The sequence below is a fragment of the Equus quagga genome, chromosome 14 (assembly GCF_021613505.1).
Source record: "Equus quagga isolate Etosha38 chromosome 14, UCLA_HA_Equagga_1.0, whole genome shotgun sequence".
Lineage (NCBI taxonomy): Eukaryota > Metazoa > Chordata > Mammalia > Perissodactyla > Equidae > Equus > Equus quagga.
In genome coordinates this window covers 86,810,207-86,835,538 of record NC_060280.1, presented here as the reverse complement: position 1 = coordinate 86,835,538, position 25,332 = coordinate 86,810,207, and the positions used below count along the sequence as shown (strand labels likewise).

General features: G+C 41.6%; 1 pseudogene; it reads right to left on the bottom strand.

The window, feature by feature from the left end:
• Window positions 1-2,270: 2,270 nt before the first annotated feature.
• The window catches only part of LOC124252039 (zinc finger protein 709-like), a 37,381-nt pseudogene continuing 14,319 nt past the window's right edge, over window positions 2,271-25,332 (bottom strand).

Sequence of the window (25,332 nt, the reverse complement as noted above, 5' to 3'; positions counted from 1 at the left end):
CAATGGAAGTGAATGGATGGTTTCTGTTCTGATATGTAAAGAGCTCTGAGTGATCATCTGATCTTCACAACAAGAAAAAACAGAACAGCCTGAAAAGCAACACCTCTTCTTAGAACCAAGAGAGATTTGAGATTCAGGGCAAACCAACGCTCCCCAAATGCGAGACCAGCAAATACAGAGTATTACCACTAACCTGCACAAAAACCACAGGAGCCAGCAACCTCTAGGAACACATCGACTGTTCTGGATGAATTTCCTGGAGACCCAGCTTAGACTAGCTTGAGATTCAAAAGTTTTAGGGACTCCATGTGCTGGCCCCGTGGTCAAGTGGTTAAGTTCGCGTGCTCCGCTGCAGGCGGCCCAGTGTTTCGTTGGTTCGAATCCTGGGCGCGGACATGGCACTGCTCATCAAACCACGCTGAGGCAGCGTCCCACATGCCACAACTGGAAGGACCCACAACAAAGAATATACAACTATGTACGAGGGGGCTTTGGGGAGAAAAAGGAAAAAAAATCTTTAAAAAAAAAGAAAAAAAAAAAAAGGGAAGCTGGCTGTGGAGGATCATCCGCTCAGGCCCTGGGACAGCATCCATTTACAAAAAGACTCCATTAGTGGCTTCTCTAATTGTGTGCAGCACTGGATGAGAAGTTTCTGGTAGAATGCCTTGGGCAATTGATGTCCACTGTGGGAGGTCTGGAGACTCTTGGACGCATACTGGGAGGCTGCTACAACCTCTATGGGAGAGGGGCATGGGATGGAGACTCGAGTGGAGGGACTTAATCTGAGAAATTCTAGAGCCATTCGTTTCCTCATTCAAAGTCAGTCACTTTTAAGTAGCTGAACAAATAAGCAGAGCTGATAAATCTGGAACAGCTGTTGTTCATAGAATGTGCCCATGACATGGGTTCTATCACTGTTTCTGTGACCCTCTCAGCCCACAGGCCCCTGGCATTGTCTCAGGGGAATTTTCCAAAGTGGGATCTGCATGGATTTCTGAAGATGTCTCCAGATACTCAGGCACAAGTAGGCTTGAGGAGGGAAATGAAGAGCTGGAAATGCTCTATGGATAATAAGGGAAAGAACTGACGCTGAGGCACACGAATGAGGATGTCCCCAGACAGATCTCACTTGAGAGACGCCTTTTTGTTTCAGAACCACAGTATTTCTACAGACCTGTCCAGGAACCTGATTTAAACTCAAGGACAGAGTCTGGGAGCCCTCTCACTTCACTCCTGTTCTGAGAATGAGCTGAGGGCAGGTGCAGCCCTACGGTGTGTTTCATCCAGTTAAGACAGGGTTGCAAGAAAGGCCTGTTGAGGACTGAGTCCTTCTTCTCAGTCCTGCAATCTTCCCAAGAAGGATGCTGCAGGCTAGAAAGAAGTGCTGAATGCATAAGAATCAAGGGTCAGAAGAGTTTAACATTCTCCTAACATATGAAAGTGATTCCATTATTCATTTTCTATTAACTATATAAATACATAAAATTATGTATACTTCTGAATTTTCACAAATGTATAGTAATCCTGCCACCAAAAAATGGAAAATGTGCCATCATCAAAAAGAACCCTCTTGTGGTGCCCATTTGAACGACACTCCTGCAATACATAAGTTAACATTAAAACAAGGAAGACTGGTAATTAATTTTGTTCTTTATTAAACAATATACACAATGGATTAGGCATATCCAGGAACTGCAATACAAGGACAGTAAGAAAATGCCAACAAACTGTCATTTTTGAATGGCCTCTAAATACAGAAAAACGAATATTTATAAAAAAGTTGAAGAGAAAATATTATTAGTTGATTTAAGGAAAAACCAATACTTAGTAATCTTATATACTGTTGGTGAAGGATGACTTGCAGAATTATCTCACGTCAATATTCATTTCTGAAAGTTCTTAATAGAAATCCACAATCAAATGTTGCACTTTAAGAAAGATGCTTGGTAAACACAATATATTTACAAACTTCATAACAACTCTGTCATGTTTTCTAGAACAGCCTACACAAATTAATTTCCATGAAGCTTTCTCATATGACTTATATTTATATTTCTTTTTGGTGAGAATTTCACATATAATGGTGTAAGACATTTGAAGACTTTCCCATATTGTTTACATTCAGTGCTTTTTTTTTTTTTTTTTGAGGAAGATTAGCCCTGAGGTAACTACTGCCAGTCCTCCTCTTTTTGCTGAGGAAGCCTGGCCCTGAGCTGACATCCGTGCCCATCTTCCTCTACTTTCTACGTGGGACGCCTACCACAGCACGGTGTGCCAAGTGGTGCCATGTCCACACCTGGGATCCAAACTGGCGAACCCCGGGCCACCAAGAAGTGGAACATGCGAACTTAACCGCTGTGCCACCAGACCGGCCCCCATTCAAGACATTTTAATCAACTGACTCTTTATGCCTTCACTAAGAACTGGGATGACAAAAGGCTTTCCCACATTCATTACATATGTTATTTCCTCTAGCGTGCATTCTCCCACATCCTCAAAAGTTTGCATGAAAAATAAAGGTTTTCCCACTTTCCTATCATTCATAGGTTTCTCTCCAGCATGAGTTCTTTCATATCTTCAAAGAGAACTGGGAAAACCAAATGCTTCACTACATTTTGCACATTCATATGGTTTCTATCCAGTATGATTTCTTTTATGTATTTAGAAGCTTTGATGCGAGCTGAAGGCTTTCCCATGTTCTTTACATGCATAGGTTTTCTCTCTAGGGTGACTTCTTTCATGTCTTTGAAGTAATCTGGGATACATGAATGCTTCCTCACATTCCTTATATTTATGAGGACTAGCTCCTGTGTGAATCATGCTGTGTGATCAAAGGCTTGAGGGATCTGTAAAGGCTTTCCCACAATCCTTACATTCATAGGGTTTCTCTCCAGTGTGAGTTCGTTCATATTTTCGAAGATAACTGGAACAAGTGAATGCTTTACTGCATTTTTTACATTCATAGGGTTTCTCTCCAGTATGAGTTCTTTCATGACTTCGAAGAGCATCGGAAGTAGTGAATGCTTTACTGCACTTTTTACATTCATAGGGTTTCTCTCCAGTATGAGTTCTTTCATGACTTCGAAGATAACTGGAAGAAGTGAATGCTTTACTGCATTTTTTGCATTCATAGGGTTTCTCTCCAGTATGAATTCTTTCATGACTTCGAAGATAACTGGAAGTAGTGAATGCTTTACTGCACTTTTTACATTCATAGCGTTTCTCTCTAGTATGAGTTCTTTCATGTTTTCGAAGAGCAGTGGAAGAAGTGAATGCTTTACTGAATTCTTTACATTCATAGGGTTTGTCTCCAGTGTGACTCCTTTCATGTACTTGAAATACACTGAAAGAAATGAATAGTTTCTCACATTTCTTATATTTATAAGGTCCATCTCCAGTGTGAAAAATCATGTGTGATCGAAGCCTTGAGGGAGATATAAAGGCTTTCCCACATTCCTTACATTCATAGGGTTTCTCTCCAGTATGAGGTCTTTCATGCCCTCAAAGAGAACTGGGAAAACAGAATACTTTACTGCATTTTATACATTCATAGAGTTTCTCTCTAGTTTGAATCCTTTCATGTATTTGGAAAACTCGAAGAGAAATAAAAGCATTATCACATTCCTCACATCCAAAGGGTGTCCCTTTTGTGTGAATTCTTTTGTGTTTTTTTAACTTAGTGTGCAAAGGGAAGGCTTTCCCACATTCTCTACATCCATAGGGTTTCTCTCCAGTGTGGCTGCTTTCATGTATCTGAAATGAACTGGGATGAATGAAAACTTTTCCACATTCCCTACATTTATAATGTCTATCTCCAGTGTGAGTGATCATGTGTACTCGAAGGTTTCTAAGAGCAATAAAGCTTTTCCCACATTCCTTGCAGTTATAGGGTTTCTTTCCACTGAGTTGTCTTTCACGCATTCGAAGAGTTCTGGGATGTCTGAATGCTTGACCACAATTTTTACATTCATAGGGTTTCTCTCCAGTGTGACTCCTTTCATGTATTTGGAATGCACTAGGAGAAACAAATACTTTCTTACATTCCTTACATTTATAAGCTCCATCTTCAGTGTGAAAGATCATGTGTGATCGAAGGTTGATGCAAGCAGTAAAGGCTTTCCCACATTCTTCACATTCATAGGGTTTCTCTCCAGTATGAGTTCTTTCATGCCTTTGAAGAACACTGGGAAAAGTGAAAGCTTTCCCACATTCCTTACATTTATATGGCTTTTCTCCATATTCTTGATAGTCATATGGTTTGCATTCAGTAAGACAGCTAATGCAGCATTTCATGGATGAATGATGCATGAAGACTTTTCCACATGGACTATATTTATACGGTATCGCTACAGTAGTTTTCTTCTTCAGATCAAGATTTGGAATATTGCTGAGGTTTTCTCCACATTGACTGCCCTCTTCATTTTCACAGAGTTTCAGTATCATACACTTTCTGTAAAAAATGAGAAGCACATTATTAATGATTCCTTTATTAACGATGTTATATTTGTTATATTTATTATAATTTGCAGGAAAAGTTAAGGTTTTCTGTCTGTCTTGTCTGAATTCTAGGAAAGTGAATATACTGAATGCTCTACAAGAGGATCTCACACTTGCTATTATCCAGTGATATTCACATCCAGGGTTTATTAAAACTGTTTCCAAGTGAATTATTCTGCAAAAGTTGAACCTCTAGATCACATTTTAGAAAGTATATTTGGTGAAAATTTTCTAAGAATAGCTAAAATTGAAGCACAGCTTATTTGTTTTGTTTGCTTCTTTGTAAAATTTCATAACATACGAGGATTCTCACGTGAGACACTGCTTTCTATTCTGAGTGTGACTCACCTTTGTTTTCTCACTTAGTTACTGTACTGATCTTCAACATCATGATCTTCCCACGTTTTTCCTGAAATGCAGACCCAGAAAGTTGATTCCAACTTATTGGACATTGTAGAAAAAACTTTAGATTTGAAGACCATGATGAGCTATGACCATTTCTAGTTTATTTATCTATATCTTCCCTTTCCACATTCTACATCTTGGAACAATGATGATGGATAGGAAAGACTTTTTCTCTCATTGATGCAGTGAAGGAATGTCTGCATTCTTACCTACTGAGACCAAGTTCCAGAAGGTTTCCCACATCACATCTCTGTAGAGTTTCTTCTGTGAAGGATCCAGTAAAGGCCACTCCTCTGGGGTGAAGTTCACAGCCACGTCCTCAATGACCACTGAGTCCTAAAACATCACAAATGTATGTAGAGCAGGATGCATAAGACTGAAAGTACTGGGGAGCTATACGCCAATTCTAGGAAGGTTATGTGTGACTCTGTCATCTCCAAACATTCCATGATGTGATCATCGAAAACTGTTTTTCTGTACACACTTCCTCATCAATTTAACAGCATCATGAACACTTGGAAATTATTTACACATTTTTACTGTGATCACATTTCATATTTCTCTGTAATGGGAGGGTCGGAAGCATGTTTGAAAATGACAGAGATGCCATGCAATGAAACAAATATTAAAATTATGAAACAAAAAAGAAAGAAAACAATATCTGTGAAGCCTAGGACAACACTCTTTTAACAAGGATTAAAATACACATAACGGAAATATCTGAAGGAAAACAAAGACAGAAAGAAAGGGAGGAAACAAGAAGTAATAATCAACAAAATAGCCTAAAGTTAATCATAGCCAGCAAACTGCACATTCCAGAGACTCAGAGAACAGTAAACATGATAAACTCAAGGGCACACTAAAGAATATCACATTCAAACCACAGAGAAATAAAAGACAGAGCATATATTGAAAATGACAAAGAAGACATTTCTGAATACATTCTCTGTCAAGCAAAATTATCCATCAAAAGTAAGGTAAAAATTAAGACTTTCTGAGACAAAATTTGAGCAAATTTGTCATGAGTGCACCCACTTTGAATGAAATGTTCAAAAATTTATCAGAAAGAATGTAAATGATAAATGTAGAGGATTAAAAAAGAAAAAATGAAGGTAAAATATTTTTTATATATTTATAATTAATAGAACAGATAACTTTGTTTAAAATAATATTAGCAAAAATTTATTTGGTAATGAGAAGCTTAAGACAAGTGAAATAAATGACAGCAATGTCACAAGGAACAGGGAAGGGGAAATTGTGAACAGTTTGTTATGAAGTACTTGCATACAATGAAGTTGTATAAAGTTATCTGGCAGAAAATGTGGGTTAGTTACAAATGTGTACTGAAACCTCAAAGGCAACCACTAAAAGAGCTTTTTAAAAAATGTGTAATTGATATGCTAAGAGAAGGGAAACAAAAGAATCAGATAAAATGCTCTATTTCAGGCAGAGAATATGGGAAAAATGTGGAAGACAAAAAAAAAAAAACAAACAAGAGTGATTAAAAAACAGTAACAGAGGTGCTAAATATTAATCCAGCTGTATCAAAAACCACTTTAGGGGCCGGCCTGGTGGTGCAGCGGTTAAGTTTGCACATTCCGCTTCAGCTGCCCGGGGTTCGCCAGTTCAGATCCTAGGTGCGGACATGGCACTGCTTGGCAAGCCATGCTGTGGTACGCATCCCACATATAAAGTAGAGGAAGATAGGCATGGATGTTAGCTCAGGGCTAATCTTCCTCAAAAAAAAAAAAAACACAAAAAAACTTTAATCAACAATGGTCTCAATAAAATTGAAGGATATCATAATATCAGATTTTAAAAAACAAACAATTATATACTGTCTACAAGACACCCATTTTCAATATAAAGACACAGACTGACGTAGTGTAAAGGGATGGAGAGAAATATCTCATGCCAACATAGGTCAAAAGAGAGCTGGCATAGGTATATGAATTATAGACAATGCAGAGATACAAGGGGTATTACATACTGATGAAGAAGTCTGTTCTCCAAGCAGGCACAGCCATCCTTCATGTGTATGTGTATGACAGAGGGCTAGAATACATAAGACAGGAGCTGACAGAATGCAAGCAGAAATAGATGAATCTAGTTCAACAGCTGGAGAATTCAACAACCTCTGGGGAAAAAAGGGACATCTTAACAAATTTCAAAGAACAGAAATCATAGAAAATATGCTCTCACGCCACCTAGGCATTCATATGGAGGTCAATAACAAGATAGTTGGAAACCCGCAAGTATGTGGAGATTCAACAATACATTTCTAAGTAATATGTAAGATGAAAGAAGTCTCAAGAAAATTGAAAACTTATTTTGAACTTAATGAAATGAAATGAAATTACAACATACAAAAGATGCTTGGATGCAGGAAAAGCAGTGCCTAGAGGGAAATTTATGCCAGTGAACAAATATACTGGAAAAACCAGAGATCTACAGTCATTGATATAAGCATCTACCTTAAGAAGCAATACAAGAAAGAGCAAGCAAAGTCCAACGTAAGCACAATAAATGAAATAACCAAAATTAAAAAGGAATCAATGTCATTGTGGGAAATCAATGGAGCAAATTAAAACAAATAAACCTGGTTCTTAGACAAGACTAATAAAATTGATAAACATCTAGTCAAGATAACAAAGAAAAGAGGGAGGACAGATATTACTACTACAAAAAAGGAAAGGAGGGGGAAATGAAAATCAAAAAGGATTTGATAAAATCCAACATTCATTTATGACAAACTAGTAATAGAGCAAAACTTCCACTTCTTGAGATGGAAGACCTTTATGAATCCGTTGCTAAATTCATATCATTTTTTTCCATATGGGATGATTGTCTTGGTGAAACATCTAAAAGAATTCACAACAAGAGAAACAACTCCTAGAATTAATAAAAAAGTACAGCAAGGCTGAAGGATATGTGAGTCAATGCTTTCCTTACAGACCCACACAAATATACTCAAGTGATCTTTGATAAAGAAGGAAAAGCAAAGCAGATGAAAAAGAAATTTTTTAAACAAATAGAAGTGGGAAAATGGATATCCACATGCAAACACGCACACAATGTGTGTAGACATAGGCCATACACCTTTCACAAAAACTAAGTCAAAACATGTCACAGATCTAAAGGTAAAATGCCAAAGGAATAAACTCCTAGAAGATAACAGAGAAAATCTAGATGACTTCAGGTTGCAAGATGAATTTGTAGATACAAAACCGAAACCCAGGGTCTACCAAAAAAAAAACCAAAACAAAAATTTTACTTCATTAAAATTAAAACCTCCTGCTCTCAGAAAGACAGCGTTAAGAGAATAAAAACATAATTTACAGAGTAAGAGATATTCTTTGTAAAACGCTCATCAGATAAATGAATGGTATCAGAAATATCCAAAGAACTCTTAAAACTCAACAGCCAAAGAATAACAACCCAATTAGAAAATCGGGCAAAAGATCTAACAGACAGCTCACTGAAGAAGATATATAGACAGCAAAAGAGCAATATAAAAACATGCTTCACATCAAATGTCATTAGGAAATTACAAACAGGACAACAATGAGGTATCATTCAACACTTATTAAATGGGTGAAGTGCAAAACCCTCAGAGCATCAAATACCGGTAAAGATGCAAAGCTCCAGGTATCCTCACTCTTTGCTGGTGGACACGGAATTTGGTCCACCTACAGCAGAAGACAGGAAGTTTCTTTAAAAACAAAATACACTGTTGCTACCTAGAGTAAGATACCAAAATAAGGCTCTCGGGGATTTTTTCCAAATGAGTTGGAACCTTATGTCCACACAAAACCTACACAGGAATGTTTACAGGCACCTAATTTGTAATTGGCAAGAGAGAGTTTTAAGCAAGATGTCCTTCAAGAGTCAAATACACAAAAATAATCATTGGTGCATCCGTACAATGAAATACTGTGCAGTGATAAAAATAAATGAGGTATCAAGCCATGAAAACACATGGAGGAACCTTAAAAGCCTATTGTCAAGTAAAGAAGCCAACGTGGCAAGACTATGTAGTGCATGTAGTGTATGATTCCAACTACATGACATTCTGGAAAAGACAAAAGCATGAGCCAGTAGCTTTCTACTGGTTGGGAAGAGCTTGGGGGATGGAAGGAGAGATGAATCAGTAAGTAGACTGGGCACTGAGGATTTTCAGGCAAGTGAAACTACACTCCATGATACAGAAATGATAGATCTGTCATTACACATTTATCAAAACTCATACATTGAATAGCATAAAGAGTTAATGCTAATATACACTGTGCATGGCAATGCATCAATATGGGTCAGAAATTGTAACACACAGTAATACAGAAAGTGAAAAAACAGTGCAAACTGCAGGAGCAGAGAAAAGGGTTACGTGGAAACTGTGAATTTTGATCACTTTTTCTGTAAACAAACTGTTCTAAAAAAAACTGGAGTCTTTCAAAAACAAGATGAAGACAGACTCTTTCTAATTCACCCCTGATGAGTGAAACAAGACATTTTTCATTCAACTGATTTCAATAGGACAGAAAGGTGCTCTATGAGCCTGAGACCCATAAGGGAGGTGAAACTTCCATCAAATTCCTTGTAGGAGAGCAGAGCACTGTATCCTCTGAAAAGCGCCATGGTCACTACCAGTAGAGGCAGAACTCCAAGGTGGATGACGAGTGTCCTGGTGAGTCCTTGTATTGTAGACCTAGTAATGTACACACAAGGGTTATGTTGATTTCTCTTTTCATTATCTCTGAGTCAAGAGATTCCCAGAGTTCCCTTACCATAAAGGGTCATCTCCTAGACAATCATCCAAGTGTTTGTGAACATACGCAGATGATCCCAACTTTTTGCCAGTAGTACGATGACTGCCTGCTCTTTGGTTGCCTCTGGTGACACAAGTTTGGTTCTTCATCAGGGATGTCCCAATTAAGGAATGAAGAGCAGCAACTCTCCACTGAGCTCCATCATGTACAAATGTGTAATGTCATCAAAGTCTATGCACTCCCCAGTGCTGTGCGTTCAATTAATCCCCAGGAACCACCCAGGGAACCAAGGTGTCTGGGAGAGGGGTGGCCTCCTCCACCACCCTAGCATTGTTCAATGAACTGAAGAAAGGCGATGCCCCTCAGCAGGTGGCATACGCTGCACGGCCAGGGCTGGGCTCCTTCACATCACAAGTAGGTGTCGGTAGCCAGGCTGAGCTGGCAGGGGACTGTTTCCAGCACCAAAGGCATAACAGGTGCCTTGTCGAGGGTCACATGCTGAGCGCTTCTCAGAGCCTCTATTTTTAACAGATCTCAGTATGAGAGGATGACAGCAGCTCTAATGGCAGACAATGTGGGACACGGGGCAGTTTCTTGCATCAGAAGCCTATGGACAACTTAAGGTCCTCCTCTGGGAGCCTCACATCACTGCCATCAGGGTCAGAGGCCTCCATGACAACTGGTTGCTTTCTAGAGTTTAACGGACCTGGGCTTAAGTCTGGTTTGAAATAATCCCTTTAATGGTCCAAACTCAGACTGTGGTGTTGTCCACTACAACCCAGAGGGTCAGGATCTTTGTTGCAACGCATGCAGGGGTGGCAGCAGCAGCAAAGTGACTTAAGGGTCCTGGTGAGCCCTATGGAATCTCAACACCTACTGGCTGCTTTTTCCTGTCTCTTCTTTCTCTCTGAAATAATTGCTCTTTAAGGAGTGGCTATCTAATGGGTTTACCTCATTCACAGAACATAATCATCCTCATAACCCTACACATCCCCTAATGTCAAGGCAACCCCAGCCTCAGTTTCACCATCACTGTAAACACCCAGATTCTGCCCCAGACATAGCACATGGCCTACAATAAGGATGGTGCCATTATCACACTCCTGCTTCCCAAGGACAAAGAATTATCAAAACTGTGAACTCAGAGTCCTCTGCAATTACAACCCAGGCTTGGTGGGGTCAACAGTACAACACAGGGCAGCACGGTGCACAGGAGGAGCTGCCCAGCATGCAGCAGCCCACAGTGCAGGAGCCTCCAGGCTTTCTCATCAGCCTGTCCAGGTAAGAAGGCCCAGGGGAAAAGGGAGGGCGAGGCTTAAGTGTTCAGAAGTCAAACAGCAAATATGTGGACCCTGGCCACTCATTACAAGAACAAACAGGGAAGAAAATAGGCATTCACACTGGCTTGTTTTTACATAAAGAAGCACTAACAGGATGGTGAAGCAGTGAGCAACACTGGTCATGTGAGGGAGGCTGGAGTCAGAGCAGAGGAGCGGGGCAGGACGAGCAGGCGGGGAGTCTCCTTAAGTGAGTTTCCTCTCTTAGGAAATTTTTAGACCTTTGCATGCACTATCTATTTAAAATAAGAGAAATTCATATACACTATATTTTCTTATGCTTGGTCTTTATTTTTAACTAACTTCTGCTTTATAAAATCAACTTAATTTTAACATCTCTACATAGGAAACCACTCCGATATAATCCTTTAAACACTAATGGATATAAAACAGCAGACGATACAAAATTTACCAATGTTTTTCTAGCAAAAAGGACAAGGGGCATTATAGCCTGTCCCTCCACTATAGTCACACTGGGAATATTTTTAGGAAGGAGTAGCAGATTGTAATGCATAAGGCGTTTGCAATTAAGCCCTGTGATAAACTAGGAACTCCCAGGATTTACATAAGCTTTGACCTGGTTCCTCATATCACTGAAAATAGAAATTCAAGTGCTTCTTCCTCGCATCCATTAAAATAGGAATTCGTTTGCCTTAGGAATAATATAGCCTTTTAAATGTCAAAGCTTTGTAGGAACATGGACACAAAAACTGACCTAAAATTGGAAAACGCACATGACAACTTAGGTACACCCGTCTCACATCATGAGGCTCTCTTGCCTAAATGGACCCAAACTTCTATTAGGTTCAACAATTTTCTTGTCTTACATCATATCTCTCAATCAACTTTATTTTATTTTATTATTTTTTTAACTTTTATTTTTTTAGAGGAAGATTAGCCCTGAGCTAACTGCTGCCAATCCTCCTCTTTTTGCTGAGGAAGGCTGGCCCTGAGCTAACATCCGTGCCCATCTTCCTCTGCTTTACATGTGGGATGCCTGCCACAGCATGGCTTGCCAAGCAGTGCCATGTCCGCACCCGGGATCCAAACCGGTGAACCCCGGGCCGCCGAGAAGCGGAACGTGCACACTTAACCGCTGCACCACCAGGCCAGGCCCTCAACTTACATTTTAAAACCCCAAGTGCTAATGGAAACTAGAATCAAAGGGCAGCAATCTTTAATTCATAAAGGAATCCAAGGACAGAATATTTATTCAAATCAGCTCATAGAAGCAGCCTGCTTGCCTATCGTTCAGAAGGAAAACTCACATTCAGAAAGTTGACCATATTCCCAAACTTGGGGTCTAGACTCTCCTGGTTGAGATGTAACCCCTGGAGTGGGTCAGTCCCTGGTGAAGGAGGGTGGGGACCCCAGAGCAGCCACAGAAATGCACTCTGGGAGCCCCACACACCCTCCCTCTCCTGTGAGCATGGAAGCACTGCCTCCCCCAGGCTCCCATTCTCACATGGGAGGAAACTCTCAGTCAGATTCAGTTTAAGCTTCTGACCCACATGAACTCCAAATTCATGAACGCTTTGTCCACAGGACACAACACCTGATCTTCACAGACTTCCTCACTGTGCACAGATTACACTCTCAGTGCACCTACAGTGTGGGTGCAAAACTCAAACAACGTCTAAAATGTCCAGGCCTAAGAACCACAACCTCAGAAAGGGCATCACTCCTCACCCCATGAGCACGTCCATCCCTAGCTTTCCAGGGCTCTGCAGCTCCTCTCAGGACAAAGGCTCCTTCCATGGGGGTGTGAGCAGTAGGACACCTGCAGGGGGTGGCTCCCCAGGAAGGACAACTGGGCCTTCAAGACCTTCCCTCTGCAGGCCCAGGGGGGCCTTAGCTTGGGTCTCTGACTGTGTTGCTCTGCTCAACACTGGAGCTGCTTTGGAATCTCTTTGTCATTTTAAGCGACATAAACCCAGTGTTTGAATAATCTAACAAAGTCACTTAAACTTTGCTTTTCCATGGAAAACAGGGAAGAAAATGATAAAGTACTTTTAATAGTTCAACTAGAAACCCCCAAATATCTATTACTTTCAGGGAAAAAGTCAGTAAATTATTAGCATTACTGAGCAAGGGGTCGCCATCTGATGTGCGCAAAAGCTGATACCATGGCACATCAGTCTTTGAAAGAAGAAACAGTTGATTGTGCCATCGATTGGCAAGGAGATAGGAGGACAGGAGGACAACACCTTCTCCTTCATCCAGAGCATGGGCTGAGGCTTAAGGGAGCAGGGAGGGCCGGCTGGGATGCAAACACGTGGCAGGGTGAGGTCTGACTGGCAGATCAAAACTTTGTCTTCCGCACAGGCTCCTGGCTGGCCGCCTCCTGTGACAAAGAGCTTTAACGTCCTGCTGTTAAGATGGGGTTAGCGACGGGAGGCCAGCAGGAAAAGCATGTAAACAAGGGTCAAGTTGTCCTGCAGATTTAACTCCTTGCCTTCTCCACTGATAGAGTTTCTAGAGATCTAGAGTCATCCTGCCCTTCCTGGCACAGAGAGGGAGGCACCCTTACAAAGGGACGTTTCTCTTAGAATGTAAATTTCCCTTACAAAAGGGTAACTTCTTCCAGGTTTTCCAGAGCTTTACCTGTGTCTGCTGTTTTTCAAATATCATCACCTCAAAATCATCCTTATGCTATTTTGGGCTGAGAAATTCTGTTCCTGGTCCTGTGGTGACATTATTTCCACGGCAAGAAAACACATCTGAACACTCATGGTTTGTGTGTCTCAGCCCTGGAATTTCCTTTGAAAGCACCCAAAAGTAAGGAACAGACCTCAGAAACTTACTACACACACTCAGGGTCAGAAAGAGGGAAACAAGTATTAACAAATAGAATGTAACACAGGAATATTATATTTTTTTCTGAAATTCACCTGTGTTGCTGGTTTGGAACTATTTATAGCATCTTCCAAGCTCAACTGACTAAATACATTCACTCTTAATGAAAAATGGAGACTTAAGGGAATAAACTTTTTCTAGGTCACAAACCTAGGGAGGGTAGTGCCAATAGGGCAGATCACGCGGGAATGTCTCTCCAGAGGAACCTCCGCCAATATGACTTCCCATAGTATGTGCCCAGAAAGATCCTGGGGAAAGAAGCACAAGGATTTCCTGCAATGTAGTTGCATGTGTTTTTTCTCTGCTTTCCTTTCATGTAAAACATCCACACACAAATAAAATCCTTTAAAAAGAGCCATCCTTGGCTCTGGGGAATAAAGTCAAACTGTTAAAATATTGGGTTTGTTGAAATGCACCAGAGAGGACAAATAGCTGATAATGATGCTGTGAATCAGGAGGGGAACTGGCTTTGGGAACGCTGGGAGGGACCTGAAAATGTAGAGACTTCCTGGCAGTCCTAGGAACAGCTAGGCTAGAGGGATAGGGGCATGGATTTGAGACGCTGCTCCCCAAACACTTGGAAAACTCAGGAGAAAACGGGTGCCCCCTAGGCAGAAAGGAGGCCCTGGGGACCCCACAGAGTACAGCACTTCCTACACACAACCCTGGAAACCGAGTCATGATTGTCCCTGATGACCCTCCCCATGGTGACCAATCTGGGCAGAGGCTGGGCTGCAGGTGCAGAGTGGCTCCAGGGCTGATGTCAATGCGCACAGTGATGGACGGACAACCAGAATCCTGGCTGCCCCACCCCCATGCTGTGGGCTGGAGGGGACTAATGTCTGAGTGGCCCCACCTGTTGTCTCAGGTCTGCAGACTCTGGAGTTGACCATGGGGAGACTGGGTCCCACCCCTGTCGACTTCAACCAGACCCTCCTCCCTGTCTCCTCATCCTGGGGGAGCACACTCACCATTTCTAGGTCTCCTGGGTCCCCCGGAGCCCTTCCTTGAGGTAATCTGCCACATGGACCCTCTCCATCCCCCAAAGGAAGGTTAAACAATCTACCTAATAAGAAGTTTTTGTTCCCAAAGGGAGGTAACCTTGTCTAAAATAATCCCTCTTTTCTGTTTATGACTTCCTTGAGCTGCCTTTAATAACTTTCCCTTTCTGTACCCCTGGAGCTCCTCTCTACTTGCTAGATGGCATGCTGCCTGATTCATGAATCACTCAACAAAGCCAATTAGATCTTTAAAATTTACTCGGCTGAATTTCTTGTTATTTCACAGGTTTGATGGCAGCAACAGGATCCAAAGCAAACTTCTGACAGCATTTGGGACAACGATAAACATAAGAGTGGGACCCATAAACCCCTTGTGAGTACTCTGTCTCACCACTGCTTAGGGCCATGGATAAGTTCCCTCTTGGTTCTGAACTCCACTGTCTGCTTAAAGCTTCCAATCTCATTGGCTTTCCAGTCTATTCTCCATTTTTCTGGAATCACTAGTTGCACATTGGGAACTGCTGATAGTTCAGACCACAATTCCTTGTTTCACTGGAAGCCCCAGCTCTTGGTTCTGCCCCTAGATTTCATATTGGGAACTGCTGGCAGTTTAGTCTGCAATTCCCACTTGTTGGGAATCCTTCCCCAGATTCCATGTTGGCAACTGCCAGTGGCAGCTACAGCTTCTCTTCTGTTCGGCATCAGTCCACAGTCCCTATGTGTTGAGGTCCATTGGTTCAATACATCCCCTAGTCCCAGGAGCCATGTTGGGAATGAATGGTGCACATTGGGCCTTTTTCTGGGCCAATCCACAGTAATATATTTTGGTTACTGCTGGTGTGTTACGGTACATGTTTGTTTGTCTTCTTTCATGTAAATAAAGGCTAGTATTAAAGAGAATCTCAGAGACCAAAAAGCCAAAACAATTGGTCAGCATGGGTGGGGCATTTGAAGGCTGTTAGAGGGCTGCCCACAAAAGTCAAAGGCTCCCATGTCAGGATAAGTCGGTCAAGGAAGGGTTAGATTGAAACTAAGTCACCAAAAACCTCAAGAAGATTTCCACGTAATGAGGTCATTGTGAAACATCACACAATCTCCAACCCAGCGGCACATCCCTTTTGAGCATTTGGTTGTCTCTGAGAGGCCCGAGGGCTTAGCTGAAAGAAATAGAATCCTTAAAATCGAGAGTTAAGTGCACCACCTTCGGGCACACCTGCTTAGTTTATATCTAAGAACTATGGTCAGACCTATAAATCTCCACAAAAATGGCAAAGTCATAATAAGATAGGACATGTCCTGAGAGCTCGGTTTGGTAACCATCAGGTTGGGGGCCCCAACACAAGGCTGGGTAGAAGTGTGGGTTGCACCCCATGTGCAGCTAGATCAGGCTGTACAGAAACGTGGGTGATGCTCCATTTACAGCTAAGGGTCCCATCAAACTGCTGTCAGCTCTCAGGAAATAACAATGGCTACTATGAGGAATGTTCCATTAGACAAGATCATTTAAGAAATGCACTTAAAAACAAAGCTTCAAAGTTCCAAAAATAGATCACTGAATGTTTCATTGCAAAAACTTGATGAAAAATTAAAGATATAAGATGTACCTAAAACAAGACTACATGACCATAAACTAAAGTTCACCAAGTTAATGGCCTGACAGACACCCCCATATCTACCGTCAAAGGAAGGCCCCCACACAGGCCCTTTTCTTATTTTTTTTTTAATGTATTTTTTTTCCTTTTTCTCCCCAAAGCCCCCTGGTACGTAGTTGTATATTCTCAGTTGTGGGTCCTTCTAGTTGTGGCATGTGGGATGCCGCCTCAGCGTGGCTCGGTGAGCAGTGCCATGTCCGCACCCAGGATCCAAACCGACAAAACACTGGGCCACCTGCAGCGGAGCGCGCGAACTTAACCACTCAGCCATGGGGCCGGCCCCTATGGGCCCTTTTTAATGTTGATGGGACTCTGAGGGATTTTTAGCAAATGACTATGGAATTCCCTTAAACAGCCAATAGAAACTACAATTAAAATTAGTGGGAAAATTTCCCAAATTTTGGTAAATACCAGACCTACACACTCTACTCTAAACCCTACTTGGAGCCTGCAGCTGGGATCCTGGGAGAACTGGCAACAGCCGGCTTTGGGTGAGAATTCTTACAGAGCCAGCTCTCCTGGACCACTGGCTGCAGGGCCCAGTCAAGAGAGGGAAATAAGATTTCACTGTCCCTTCCTTTCCACATCCAAACCAACTGGTTATTGATCCTTTCTCTCACAAGAACAGGTAGTGCCTTCTTGCTGTTCTTGTTTTATGTCCTAAAACCTGGTTTGGGTTTCTGCCTGCTGAAGACACCAAGTTGTCACTTCTTTCTTGGGGCTATCTTTGGGAGTGAGTCTAGATCTTTTGAAGATAATGTCTTTGCATGGTCCTTGGGGACACTTCTTGAGTTTGAGCTTTTTCAGTATTGCCAGAAGTATTCACTGCTTGTTGCTGCTTGTCCTGAATGAAACCTGGCAAGATATTCTAATGGACTTAATAACTTTATAACCAGAAATGTGGCCAAACTGCAAGCTGATATGCAGAGCCTGATTGAATTTTTTTTTTCCTTCTCCCCTAAGCGAAATGTACCCAGAGGAGAGAAAAACATTCCAACATTGGTGGATGAGTGTCAGTCCTTTAGCATCCAGGCTACAACCCAATTCTTTGAGGAACAGAGAGCAAGTGTCCTGGCCTCCCCAATCCTTACAGAACTAGAAATGCAGCTCTAGAGGCAGTCAAATTCCTTTAGCAATCCCAAAACCTCTCCTTTCCAACTCAAGGCTTATAAATGATTGGCCTTAGGAGATCAAAGTCCATCTTGGACAAACTGGCATCCGTTCCCCATGCCTCTGAGACGTAAATGTGAAAGTATGAACTCAGGGAGGTCATTCTTACCAGAAGAAAAATGAAAGGGGGAAAGCTCGTTTGAAACTTGGACAAATAAAATCTTTTTAGTGTTTCTCCACAGATATTAGTGAAAGGCTTTAGCCATCTGAGCAGGGAATCTGAACCTATTCCATCTACCAGGAGAACAACTTAGACCCAACTTCTTAATAACCAGTGAATTTTAAATTATCACACCAGTCTCAAGGGTAAAATTTTAAAATGAGAACTGTAAGGTCTCTGTTTATCTTTGTTGGTATGTTTTGTAGATATGTGGTATTTTTCCACCCGTGGGTGGTATCAGCAAAGTTAATTTGTAAGTAGTTCTACTTAACTGACTTAAACAAAGAGCTTAGTATTCACAAAATTCTCAAAAATATAATATAAACTAACCCAAATGTTTTTCAGGTTCACATGATCTGGGAAAATACTCAGTATTAAAACTGGTTTTCAGTTAGTTGATTTAATTAAAATAGACAAGTCTTTAGAGTTAGCAACACTGAATATAATGCAAACATCCAACTATTCTTCCACCTGAGTTTATTAATCAAATGACGTCATGTTATCTCTCACGAAATTTGTCAGCAAGAAGAATTAGTTTAGGATGATGTCTTTTTCTAATGTCTAATGAAGTTTTCTGGGTCATCCAAACACAGTTGTTAATAACAGGCAAATTAAAGAGATGTAAGATAAAATGTCCCAAGTGTCCTTTTTTAATAGTCTCCTGAAATCATTTTGGTAGCCTATAACCTTAAAGTTTTGCTGAGTTCAGTTAAATGAGGAGTTCAGTTAAATTCACTGAATATCCAGATCATTTCCAAATAAGAAAAATACTGAAATATTAATTACTGAATATAGATTTATCCACTTTTTGCTTCCTTCTACAGACGAATTAAAGATATTTGGGTCTGTCAGAATACACGTCTTGTGCCATGCTGAAAAGTCTACTGAGGAAGCACATGTTTCTAGATATCATAAAAAGTATTTACAAGTCTGCTAAGCCACAGAATGCTAATGTAAAAGATAGTTCATAATTGCTTGCTTCTTAGTCTTCACTAGAAATTAAAAATTTCTAAGGGCTAAAAGTTCTAATATATCTAATTAAAACTACTAAAAATAACAAGGAAAAGGAATTTTTTGTGTGGTCAGGGTTGGCTAAGATTGGAATAAATTTAATTAAGTAGCTGAGTTTTAATATCAAAAGTAAGATGCTGCAAAATTAGTATTTGGTTTTCTCGCCGTTAAAAGGACAATGTTTTCTTGAACTGTTGGTCTCATCTTGATAATCAGAAATTAGAAAAGGTTTGTTGCTTTCCTTACTAATTAAACTGCCTACCTAGAAGAAAAACAAATCTTGCATCTTGTCAAAACAATCACCTGTGTTCCATGTGGTCTTCATCAGGTCTTTGTTTACTTAAACCCAGTACTGGATATTAAAAGAGCTACATTTTGCTCACAAGTATGTAAACTTCTGTATTTGCCTTTGAAATCTTTCATGTCACGGTCAAATAGATAATTAAATACTTCGTTTCATAATGATCTGTGATCCTACTTAGGCAAGTATCTAAAACCTTTTGATATTTCTGACAAATTTCCCAAAAATCCAATTCTAAATGAAGCCTTTTTGACTTTGAATTAACTCTGACTTTTCCAGAAGGCCCCTGGAACATTTCAAAGTATTTGTTCTCTCTCCTTATAGAAAGGGAGATGTTAAACTAATTAGGCTTATTTCATATGTCAAAGTACGTGGGAGGCATCGTCAAATAGGAGGTAACACTAAACCTTTATGTTGTGTCTGTGTAGGTATCTGTTCTAAGTGTTCCAGAAGTTGTGTGTAATTCCTGGAAATCTGATCTGTTCTGGGACAATGTCAACAAAGTTCCAGTTATTATCTTAAAATGTTATATGTTACCAAAATAACAAATTTTCCTTGTCAGTCTATTATAAGGAACTCTCATCAGATCTTTAACCATGGGCATTTTTAAGTCTTTTGTCACTTACAGTTATTGTTTTACACTGATGTTTTCACAAGTGTTCCTGAAAAAGTGCTTTATCTTCAAGGAGATTCAAAGAAAGAACTCTTCGACAAGTGTAACTTTCTGATGACTTTAAGACTGTAAAAATGAACTGATAAGAATACGAATTGCTCTGAAATCTCCTTGGAAGATACTCCATCAGGTCCTCCTCACTACACAGATGACAGCCAAACTTCAGGGACTTGAACCTTAGATATACCCCTCACAGCTGAAGAAGGCTCCTCCTGACATCTGGGCCTGTGCAGATGTCGGAGACCTCCACATCAGATTGACAAGGGAGAGAAACAGCTGACAGATGTAGACTGCTTCACCCTAAGATGTCAGATCAAGATTTCCTACTTTAGCTAAACACAAAACCCTTCCTTCTTTCTCCCTTTCCTTTTTTTTGAGGAAGATTAGCCCTGAGCTAACTACTGCCAATCCTCCTCTTTTTGCTGAGTAAGCCTGGCCCTGAGCTAACATCCGTGCCCGCCTTCCTCTACTTTATATATGGGACACCTACCACAGTAAGGCCTGTCAAGTGGTGCCATGTCCGCACCTGGGATCTGAACCAGCCGAACCAGCGAACCCTGGGCCGCTGAGAAGTGGAACGTGCGAATTTAACTGCTGCGCCACCGGGCCGGCCCCTTTCCCTTTCCTTTAGTCTGGCATGGGCCTGGAAAGGTAACACCATCATCTGTATGTCCCAGGCCATTGCTAAGAAGGGTCATCTCTGGAATTTACACCAACTTTTTATTTCAGGCTAGTAGAAAATCTGATGCCTGGCTTGAATGGCAAATGCAACAATCCCTGTGAATGAATCCACTAGCAAGGCCACCTTAGTGAGAGCGGTATCTGCCCTTACAGGATTTATCTTTGTCTGTAGTGGTTATCTTTCTCCTTGGGCCTATGAATGCCCGGACGGCTGCAGCATAACTGGGCAAGACCTCTGAGGTTATCTGACTGTTCCCCTAACTTTTCACAGGTGAACTCAGACATCTCACTGGTTGACTCTCCTGAATTTACATCACTGAGTTCGAAAGGACCTACCAGGAGGCATTCAGGACTCAGGATTCACTTCCTTTGACAGGGCCACACTAACCTGGTTAGGAGTAAAGGTAAACGAGAATATAATCTGAAAACCTCTCCTTAGCTCTTGAAGACATTGCAAACCCATTGCTAAGACAAGAGCTGCCCAACAAAGATCCTTAGACTCTCTGGCCACAGTTGTCCTTGGCACCAGGACAGCCCTTGATTCTCTCTTAGCTGAGCAGGGAGGTGTCTGTGCTGTGGCCACCACCACCTGCTGCTCCTGAATGAACACTCCTGGGGAAGCTGAAACTCAATTACGGAATATCACAGAGCAAGCCACCTGTCTTTTTTTGAAGGTGACTCCTTCAATGTGGTATTTCTTTCACTAATTTGATTTGATTGGTTTGGGTCTTGGGGACAATGGCTCCAAAGTGCACCCCAGATATTCAGAACTATCCTGTTTATTATAATCAAAATAAACTCCCTGGTGCACTGTGTTCTCTCAAAAGCTTTAAATGCAGGTTTGCAGCCATTAACTACCAATCAAATGATCTCCCTAAGACTGGAACCTCAGACAGGAAGGAAGAGATGACCGACTTAAAGACTGTAAACCTGAAGCCTTGACCTGTGAATGTCACAGGGGTTAAGGAAAAATGTCATGACCTCTGGATGCCACCCAAAGGAACAACAAAATCTGAGAGGATTTCACAGTGGTAGCTGAGAGTGGCACTAATGCCTGAAATGTCAATCACATCTCTCAGTTAAGCCAAGATTCTCATCAAAAAGGAGAAACTGTAGAGGCTGGCCCAGGGGCATAGTGGTTAAGTTCACGTGCTCGGGTCTGGCAGCCCAGGCTTGGCACGTTCAGATCCCAGGCACAGACCCAGCACCACTCATCAAGCCATGCTGTGGTGGCATCCCACATAAAACAGAGGAAGATTGGCACAGATGTGAGCTCAGTGACAATACTCCTCATCAAAAAGAGGAAGATTGGCAACAGATGTTAGCTCAGGGCCAATATTCCTCACAAAAAAAAACAAGGAAGAAAACAAACAGCTACATCCTTTCTAAAAAAATAAAATAAAAGGGGGGAAGTTGTGAGAAAGAAAACCACAGCTCCCAAATTGAGTCACTTTTGCTAGGCCTACATCACCAAACAAAGGGCTTGATACCTAACCTATGGGCAGCTTCAGCCTTCCCCAGGAATGTAGTCTAACCCATCAGTCTAGGATTCTCTGTTCAGCACCAATGAGGCAATCTGCCACACGGGCCTCTCCATCCCCCAAAGGAAGATGAGGTCATCCACCTAATAAGATCCTTGTGTCCCCAGAGGGAGCGAACCTTGCATAAAATAATCCTTTTTCCTACGTATTACTTCCTTGTCCTGCCTTTAAAACTTTTCCCTTTCTGGAGTCACATGGAGCTCCTCTCTACTTATTAGAAGGGACGCTTTCCAATGGAAGAATTGCTCAATAAAGCCAATTAGATCTTTAAATTTACTTGGTTGAATTTTTGTTATTCAACACTATTAAAAATATGGTTGGGGGGCTGGCCCTGTGGCCGAGTGGTTAAGTTCGTGCGCTCCGCTGCAGGCAGCCCAGTGTTTCATTGGTTCAAATCCTGGGCGTGGACATGGCACTGCTCATCAAACCACGCTGAGGCAGCGTCCCACATGCCACAACTAGAAGGACCCACAACGAAGAATATACAACTACGTACCAGGGGGCTTTGGGGAGACAAAGGAAAAAAAAAATTAAAAAAAATATATATGGTTGGGGCTGGCCCCATGGCCGAGTTAAGTTTCTGTGCTCTGCTATGGCAGCCCAAGGTTTTGCCGGTTCAGATCCTGGGTGCGGACATGGCACCGCTCATCAAGCCATGCTGAGGTGGCATCCCACATGCCACAACCAGAAGGACCCACAACTAAAACTATGCTTTGGGGAGAAAAAGGGAAAAATAAAATCTTTAAAAATAAATAAAATACGGTTCATTCACATTTTTTCCGTTGTTTATCATGAATTGTTTATTGTGAATATCAAGTTTCAAAAACTCAGCCTGAGATTTAAAAGCATGTCTGAAGGCTGCTCCTAGCATGAATCCTAGCATTGGCATCTAGATTCCCCATGCTCATGCAGATAACAGTGTAATTCATTTTTTGTCAGTCTTTTCAGCATTCATGTACAAAGAAGCAATTTAAAGCATATACTGTTTTTCCCCTCATAGGCAAAGATCAAGAGGTTTACACTGTGAAATATGCTTTGACTTCTTGTTCATGTAAAATAAATCCTGCACCTATGTCACATCAATGGTGGTGTGCCACCAGCATGTGTGATGGAGCACACTGGAGGGCTGCTGCTGCTGTCCCTAACCAGGCCATCCCTGATCAAAGATGTGTGGGGACCTGGAATTGGCCACCCCAAGATATGTCTCTTTGACATCAGGATTATTTGAGGCTGATTGCTTTTGATAAACTGGGACAGGGAAGGAGGAATGGAACTTGCCCTTCGTTAGGACACATTTACATTTGTAAGGTAAATATCTGTAAAGGTGCCTCCCTCTCTGTACCAGGAAGAAAGGCGATGACCTTCTCTCTAAAAACTCTTAATCAATACCAAAGGCAAGGACTTAAATCTGCATTTTATTGTGCTTCTCTGGTAACCTCCTGTAACTGACTTCCCTCCCCCTCCCAACGTTGGCGTCTCCTTTAAGGATTAAGCATCTTTCTTTAGGCTAGGAACTGATTGCTGAGCTCACCTGTGACCCCCCAGCTCCAGACAACCGACTTGCCTCCGGCTATGCCCTCTGAGACAGCAGACCTATCTGCCTCCATCAAGTGCTGTGCTGACAGAGCGGCCTCATGACTGTTGTAAAAGGGACATTTCAATCACATGTGAAACACCCTGTTTGGGGGGTATATAACAACTGTGTGCACCCCACGTCTTCGGTGCCCTTTCTTCCTTCGGGAAGAAAGGCCCCGGGCCATGGTTCCTCATAAAGCTTTGTTTAATTTTCTCTTGCTATTCTGTCTCATGTGAATTTAATTCGTTCTCCAGCCAGACGAACCCACATTTGGGGAGAGGAAATGTCCTCCTCCCCTACAATGGGACCCAGTGGTCAGCAGGGTCAGTCAAACTCCAGGCAGTCATACTAGAGGATGCCCTGGCCAACGGTCCACCCCATCCTCACAGTTTTACAGACTTCTAGCCCAGTGCCAAGGGTCGAGCTGCCTGGCAACAACATCAGCTCCTTATCCAAGGTCACCCTTTGGGAGAAAGCACTCTGAGAGAATCTTGCTCACAGTCACTCAACTACATAAGGTCACACACGTCTCTACATGTACTGACATCAAACCGCAGAGCCTCACCTCAACCCTCAGGCTGATAAACTAGTTACAGTTTCCGAGACACACACTGACACCTCAGCTGCACTCAGAAGCAGAGAAAACAAACAGGGGCTGGGAAGGCGGGCTTTGGGGTATCAGGACAGTAAGGGGCCCCTATGTTCCCAAGGGAGGATGGGAATGGCTTATTTGGATAATTCTGTGGACAGATACGGTAATGAGACCCACTATGCTACAGACTGATAAGATTGTAATACTATTCTGTAAAATATAACTATACTGTAAACTACAAAACTAATTATACATGTTAATTGCATATAATATCTTCTACTTATATATAATATATACTAATTATGTATATTACACTATATACTACCCATTCTATATACAGGTAATATACCACGTATACCATATATAAATATATATATACTGTATTCTACATTCTCTCTCCATATGTATACACACATACACACAAAGATACACACTATATGCAGTATTAGATAATTTTAAACTGTATACTCCATTATAATACAGTACACAAATATCTTCTTTTGGTGAGGAAGATTTGTCCTAAGCTAAGATCTGTTGCCAATCCTCCTCCACTGAGTACATGGGATGCCTCCACAGCAGAGCTGATGAATGAAGTAGGTCCACACCTGAGATCCAAACCTTTGAACCCTGAGCCACCAAAGTGGAGCGTTCAGAACTTTAACCACTCAGCCATTGGGGCTGTCCATATCTATTTTTAACATAGATGAAAAAAGCCTCCACAAAATACTTGTACAGGGAATTCAGCAAAATAAAAAATAACCTAAACAAGAGGACCACATGGGACTTAACCCAGGAAAGAAATGTTGCTTTTCATCTAAAAATGAATAAACATAAGGAACCATTAATAGAATAAGTGTCAAAAACTACAGGATCATCTCAGTAGATACAAACAAGCATTAGACCAAGTTCAAGACCCCTTCACAAGGAAAACACTCAAGAAACCAGGAGAAACTCCCTCACCCTGAAATAAAGCATCAGTGAAGAACCCACAGCTGACGTCACTCTTGATGGTGAAGGACTGCAGGCTTTCTCTCTCAGATCAGAGAGAAGACACAGATGTCTGCTCTCACCAGCTCCACCCACCGTGGTGAGAAAGGCGCTACCAGGGCAGTT